This window comes from Bubalus kerabau, chromosome 3, assembly GCF_029407905.1.
Source record: "Bubalus kerabau isolate K-KA32 ecotype Philippines breed swamp buffalo chromosome 3, PCC_UOA_SB_1v2, whole genome shotgun sequence".
Taxonomy (NCBI): Eukaryota; Metazoa; Chordata; class Mammalia; order Artiodactyla; family Bovidae; genus Bubalus; species Bubalus kerabau.
This window is the reverse complement of record NC_073626.1, coordinates 49,476,764-49,484,651: the sequence shown is the minus strand read 5'-3', so window position 1 is coordinate 49,484,651 and position 7,888 is coordinate 49,476,764.

Below are 7,888 nucleotides of genomic sequence, written 5' to 3'. Positions count from 1 at the left end.
CTTGAGGTCACCATCTGCAATCATTCTGGAGCCCCAAAAAATAAAGTCTGGTGCTCTTTCCACATTTTCCCCATCTATTTGACATGAGTGATGGGACCAGATGCCATCATCTTAGTTTCCTGAATACTGAGTTTTAAGCCAACTTTTCACTCTCTTCTTTCACTTTCTTCAAGAGGCTCTTTAGTTCTTTACTTTCTGCCATAAGGGTGGTGTCATCTGCATATCTGAGGTTATTGATACTTCTCCCGGCAATCTTGATTCCAGCTTGTGCTTCCTCCAGCCCAGCATTTCTCATGATGTACTCTACATATAAGTTAAATAAGCAGGGTGACAATATACAGCCTTGACGTACTCCTTTTCCTATTTGGAACCAGTCTGTTGTTCCATGTCCAGTTCCAACTGTTGCTTCCTGACCTGCATATAGGTTTCTCAAGAGGCAGGTCAGGTGGTCTGGTATTCTCATCTCTTTCAGAATTTTCCACAGCCTGTTGTGATCCACACAGTCAAAGGCTTTGGCATAGTCAATAAAGCAGAAAGAGATGTTTTTCTGGAACTCTCTTTCTTTTTTGATGAGCCAGTGGATGTTGGGAATTTGATCTTTGGTTCCTCTGCCTTTTCTAAATCCAGCTTGAACATCTGGAAGTTCATGCTTCATTTATTGCTGAAGCCTGGCTTGGAGAATTTTGAGCATTACTTTGCTTGCGTGTGAGATGAGTGCAACTGTGTGGTAGTTTGAACAGTCTTTGGCATTGCCTTTCTTAGGGACTGGAATGAAGACTGACCATTTCCAGTCCTGTGGCCACTGCTGTTTTTCAAGTTTGCTGGCATATGGAGTGCAGCACTTACAGCATCATCTTTCAGGATTTGAAATAGCTCAACTGGAATTCCATCACCTCCACTAGTTTTGTTCATAGTGATGCTTCCTAAGGCCCACTTGACTTCACATTCCAGGATGTCTGGCTGAAGGTGAGTGATCATACCATCGTGATTATCTGGGTCATGAAGATCTTTTTGTACAGTTCTTCTGTGTATTCTTACCACCTCTTCTTAATATCTTCTGCTTCTGTTAGGTCCATACCATTTCTGTCCGTTATTGAGCCCATCTTTGCATGAAATGTTCCCTTGCTCTCAAGGAACTCTAACAAATGGAGAAGAGTTCTTAACTGGCTACCACCCTGGTAGTCCTGCAGGAGGCAGCAAATTGAGGCTGTCGGTCTGAAAGAAGTCCACTGGCTCATCTTCACAGTTGTTGTCTCAAGACAGACTTCTATCTAAACACATTTCTCAGTTCTGACTCTCATTGTATCCAGAGATCTTGGAGGAGGCCAGGTTAACTTCATGCTACCACTCCATGCTCCAGAGGGCCAGCATCTGGAAGAGAACCACACATTTGTCCACTGACCTGGTTGTTACCTTTGGTGCTGGTGTTTGTGGCTGCAATCCAGGGATGCCCCGTTCATGTCTTTGGTCTTGTGGGACTATAACAATCAGAATGACCTACCACCCCCAGGCACAGTGCAGACAGCATACAGAAACACATTCTCATCTGCTGTGACTCTGGCCTGCCTGCTGGTCCTGCAGCTCCAGCCTGAAGCAGGCGTTGGGTTTGACACAGGCCTGGGGTTCTCAGGTCATATTTGGCCCATTTCGAACCAAAGCTAGCAACACCTATTTGTTCATATGTGGTCTGTGGTTGCTTTTGCATGAAAATAAGAGTTGAGTAATTGCAACAGAGACTGTAGGGCCCACAAGATAAAAATATTTATGGTATCAAGTTCAGTTCAGTTCAGTCACTCAGTCGTGTCCGACTCCTTGCAACCCCATGAATCACAGCACGCCAGGCAACCCTGTCCATCACCAACTCCCGGAGTTCACTCAGACTCACTTCCATCGAGTCAGTGATGCCATCCAGCCATCTCATCCTCTGTCGTCCCCTTTTCCTCCTGCCCCCAATCCCTCCCAGCATCAGAGTCTTTTCCAATGAGTCAACTCTTCGCATGAGGTGGCCAAAGTATTGGAGTTTCAGCCTTAGCATCATTCCTTCCAAAGAACACCCAGGGCTGATCTCCTTCAGAATGGACTGGTTGGATCTCCTTGCAGTCCAAGGGACTCTCAAGAGTCTTCTCCAACACCACAGTTCAAAAGCATCAATTCTTCGGCACTCAGCTTTCTTCACAGTCCAACTCTCACATCCATACATGACCACTGGAAAAATCATAGCATTGACTAGACGGACCTTTGTTGGCAAAGTAATGTCTCTGCTTTTCAATATGCTATCTAGGTTGGTCATAACTTTCCTTCCAAGGAGTAAGTGTCTTTTAATTCCATGGCTGCAGTCACCATCTACAGTGATTTTGGAGCCCAGAAAAATAAAGTCTGACACTGTTTCCACTGTTTCTCCATCTGTTTCCCATGAAGTGATGGGACCAGATGCCATGATCTTCGTTTTCTGAATGTTGAGTTTTAAGCCAACTTTTTCACTCTCCTCTTTCACTTTCATCAAGAGGCTTTTTAGTTCCTCTTCACTTTCTGCAATAAGGGTGGTGTCATCTGCATATCTGAGGTTATTGATATTTCTCCCAGCAATCTTGATTCCAGCTTGTGCTTCTTCCAGCCCAGCGTTTCTCATGATATACTCTGCATATAAGTTAAATAAGCAGGGTGACAATATAGAGCCTTGATGTACTCCTTTTCCTATTTGGAACCAGTCTGTTGTTCCATGTCCAGTTCCAACTGTTCCTTCCTGACCTGCATACAGGTTTCTCAAGAGACAGGTCAGGTGGTCTGGTATTCCCATCTCTTTCAGAATTTTCCACAATTTTTTGTGATCCACACAGTCAAAGGCTTTGGCATAGTCAATAAAGCAGAAATAGATGTTTTTCTGGAACTCTCTTGCTTTTTCCATGATCCAGTGGATGTTGGCAATTTGATGGTATTGAGTTAGAGATTTAAATTAGGACACCTCCAAAGTGTCTTCTGTTGGATAGGCTTAAGAGGATGAAACAAACAGATTTGGGTGGCTTGACCGTGTCCAATTTACCTTGATTCATGGACCTAATATGCAATATTCCTATGCAATGTTGTTCTTTACAGCATCAGACTTTACCTTCACCACCCAACACATCCACAACTGAGCATCACTTCCACTTTGGCCCAGCTGTTTCATTCTTTGTGGAGCTCCGAGTAATTGCGCTCTGCTATTCCCCAGTGGCGTATTGAACACATTTTGACCTGGACGGCTCATCTTCCAGGGTCATATCTTTTTGCCTTTTCATACTCTTCATGGAATACATACTGTTTCTCTCTCTTTTTTAGTAGTGTATATTTTTTAAAATTATTATTCTTTTTTTTGTTTTGTTTTCTTTTTTTTTTAATTTTATTTAACTTTACAATATTGTATTGGTTTTGCCATATATCAAAATGAATCTGCCATAGGTATACATGTGTTCCCCATCCTGAACCCTCCTCCCTCCTCCCTCCCCATACCATCCCTCTGGGTCGTCCCAGTGCACCAGCCCCAAGCATCCAGTATCGTGCATCGAACCTGGACTGGTGACTCATTTCATATATGATATTATACATATTTCAATGCCATTCTCCCAAATCTTCCCACCCTCTCCCTCTCCCACAGAGTCCAAAAGACTGTTCTATACATCAGTGTCTCTTTTGCTGTCTCATACACAGGGTTATTGTTACCATCTTTCTAAATTCCATATATATGCGTTAGTATACTGTATTGGTGTTTCTCTTTCTGGCTTACTTCACTCTGTATAATAGGCTCCAGTTTCATCCACCTCATTAGAACTGATTCAAATGTATTCTTTTTAATGGCTGAGTAATACTCCATTGTGTATATGTACCACAGCTTTCTTATCCATTCATCTGCTGATGGACATCTAGGTTGCTTCCGTGTCCTGGCTATTATAAACAGTGCTGCGATGAACATTGGGGTACACATGTCTCTTTCCCTTCTGGTTTCCTCAGTGTGTATGCCCAGCAGTGGGATTGCTGGATCATAAGGCAGGTCTATTTCCAGTTTTTTAAGGAATCTCCACACTGTTCTCCATGGTGGCTGTACTAGTTTGCATTCCCACCAACAGTGTAAGAGGGTTCCCTTTTCTCCACACCCTCTCCAGCATTTATTGCTTGTAGACTTTTGGATCACAGCCATTCTGACTGGTGTGAAATGGTACCTCATAGTGGTTTTGATTTGCATTTCTCTGATAATGAGTGATGTTGAGCATTTTTCATGTGTTTGTTAGCCATCTGTATGTCTTCTTTGGAGAAATGTCTGTTTAGGTCTTTGGCCCGTTTTTTGATTGGGTCATTCATTTTTCTGGAATTGAGCTGCAGGAGTTGCTTGTATATTTTTGAGATTAGTTGTTTGTCAGTTGCTTCATTTGCTATGATTTTCTCCCATTCTGAAGACTATCTTTTCACCTTGCTTATAGTTTCCTTTGTTGTGCAGAAGCTTTTAAGTTTAATTAGGTCCCATTTGTTTATTTTTGCTTTTATTTCCAATATTCTGGGAGGTGGGTCATAGAGGATCCTGTTGTGATGTATGTCGGAGAGTGTTTTTCCTATGTTCTCCTCTAGGAGTTTTATAGTTTCTGGTCTTATGTTTAGATCTTTAATTCATTTTGAGTTTGTTTTTGTGTATGGTGTTAGAAAGTGCTCTAATTTCATTCTTTTACTAGTGTTGACCAGTTTACCCAGCACCACTTGTTAAAGAGACTGTCTTTAATCCATTGTATATTCTTGCCTCCTTTGTCAAAGATAAGGTGTCCATATGTGCGTGGATTTATCTCTGGGCTTTCTATTTTGTTCCATTGATCTATATTTCTGTCTTTGTGCCAGTACCATACTGTCTTGATGACTGTGGCTTTGTAGTAGAGCCTGAAGTCAGGCAGGTTGATTCCTCCAGTTCCATTCTTCTTTCTCAAGATAGCTTTGGCTATTCAAGGTTTTTTGTATTTCCATACAAATTGTGAAATTATTTGTTCTAGCTCTGTGAAGAATACCATTGGTAGCTTGATAGGGATTGCATTGAATCTATAAATTGCTTTGGGTAGTATACTCATTTTCACTATATTGATTCTTCCAATCCATGAACATGGTATATTTCTCCATCTATTAGCGTCCTCTTTGATTTCTTTCACCAGTGTTTTATAGTTTTCTATATATAGGTCTTAAGTTTCTTTAGGTAGATATATTCCTAAGTATTTTATTCTTTTCGTTGCAATGGTGAATGGAATTGTTTCCTTAATTTCTCTATTTTCTCATTATTAGTATATAGGAATGCAAGGGATTTCTGTGTGTTGATTTTATATCCTGCAACTTTACTATATTCATTGATTAGTTCTAGTAATTTTTTTATTTTAACTGGGGAAAATTGCTTTACAGAGCTGTGTTCGCTTCTTCTATACAACAATGTGAATCAGCCATAACTAAACACATATCCTTTCCCTCTTGAGCCTCTTGAGCCTCCTGTTACCCCACCCCTCTCCATCATCAGAGAGCATCGGGCTTGACTCCTTGTGTTATATAGCAACTTCTCACCAGCTATCTATTTTACACATAATAGTGTATATATGTTGATGCTGTTTTCTCCATTTGTCCCATACACTCCTTCCCCCACTGTATCCACAAGTTCATTCTCTACATCTGTGTCTTCATTCCTTCCCTGCAAATAGGTTCATCAATACCATTTTTCCAGATTCCATATATATGTGTTCATGCTCACAAGCTAAATCGCTTCAGTTGTGCCTGACTCTGTGATCCCATGGACTGCCAGGTTCCTCTGTCCATGGGATTTCCCAGGCAAGAATACTGGAGTGGGTTGCCATGCCCTCCTTCAGGGGATCTTCCTGACCCAGGGATTGAACCTACGTCTCCTGTTTCCTGTATTGGCATGTTGGGTTCTTTGCCAAAAGTGGGTTCTTTGCCACTAGCACCACCTGGGAAGCCCTCATATATGTGTTAATATATGATATTTTTCTCTTTTGTACTTACTTCACACTCTATAACAGGCTCTAGTTTCATCCTCTCAGTACAACTGATTCAAATTCATTCTTTTTTATGGCTGAGTAATAATAGTCCATTGTATATATGTACTACATTTGCTTTATCCATTCATCTATAGATGGACATCTAGGTTGCTTTCATATCCTGGCTATTGTAAGTAGTCCTGCAATGAACATTGGGTTCATTGAATTTCTTTTAGAATTGCAGCTTTCTCCGGGTACATGCCCAGTTGTGGGATTGCTAGGTCATATAGTAGATTTATTGCTAGTTTTCTTAAGGAATTTCCATACTGTTCTCCTTATGGCTGTAACAGTTTACATTCCTATCAACAGTGTAGAAAAATTCCCTTTTCTCCACATCCTCTCCAGCATTTATTTGTTGTAGGTTTTTTGATGATGGCCATTCTGACTGGTGTGAGATGATACCTCACTGCAATTTTGATTTGCATTTCTCTAATAATTAGTGATGTTGAGCATCTCTTCAAGTGTTTATTGGCCATCTGTATGTCTTCTTTGGAGAAATGTCTGTTTAGGTCCTCTGCTCATTTTTTGATTGGGAAGTTTTCTTTTTTCTTTCTGATATTGAGCTGTATGAGCTGCTTATGTATTTTGGAGGTTAATGCTTTGTCCGTTTTTTCATTTGAAGTTATTTCTCCCATTCTCAGAGTTGTCTTTTCATCTTGTTTATTGTTTCCTTTGCTATGCAAAAGCTTTTAAGTTAATTAGGTCACATTTGTTTATTTTTGCTTTTATTTCCATTACTTTAGGAAGTGGGTCAAGGAGGATCTTGCTGTGATTTATGTCAAAGAATATACTGCTTATGTTTTCCTCTAAGAGCTTTATAGTTTCTGGCCTTACACTGAAGTGTTTAATCAATTTTGAGTTTATTTTTGTGTATAGTGATAAGAAGTGTTCTAATTTCATTCTTTTACACAAAGCTGTCTGGTTTTCCAAGTGCTACTTATTGAAGAGACTGACTTTTCTCCATTGTATATTCTCAGCTCCTTAGTCAAAGATAAGCTGCCCCTAAGTGCATGGGTTTATCTCTGGGGCTCCTATCTTGTTCCATTGGTCTATATTTCTGTTTTTGTGCTAGTTCCACACAATCTTGATGACTGTAGCTTTGTAGTATAGTCTAAAGTTAAGAAGGTTGATTCCTCCAGCTCCATTTTTCTTTCTCAAGATTGCTTTGGCTATTCAGAGTCTCTTGTGTTTCCATACAACTTGTGAAATTTTTTGTTCAAGTTCTGTGAAAAATACCATTGATAGTTTAATAAGGATTGCATTGACTCTGTAGATTGCTTTGGGTAATATAGTCATTTTCACAATATTGATTCTTCCAATACCAGCATATGATACATCTCTCCAGCTGGGTCATCTTTGATTCTTTCATCAGTGTCTTATAGTTTTCTGCATACAGGTCTTTTGTCCCTTTAGGTGGGTTTCTTCCTGGGTATTTTATTCTTTTTGTTGCAGGGGTCAACAGGATTGTTTCCTTAATTTCTCTTTCTGATTTTCACTGTTAGTGTATAGGAAAGCAAGGGATTTATGTGTATTAATCTTATATTGACTTTACTATATTCTTTGATTAGCTCTAGTAATTTTCTGGTGGTATCTTTAGGGTTTTCTATGTATAGTGTCATGTTACCTGTAAACAGTGAGAGTTTTACATCTTCTTTTCCAATCTGGATTTCTTTTCTTTTTCTTCTCTGATTGATGTGGCCAGGACTTCCAAAATTATATTGAATAATAGTGGAGACAGTGGGCACCCTTGTCTTGTTCTTGACCTCAGAGAAAATGCTTTCAGTTTTTCACCATTGAGAATAATGTTTGCTGTGGGTTTGTCATAGATGCCCTTTATTATG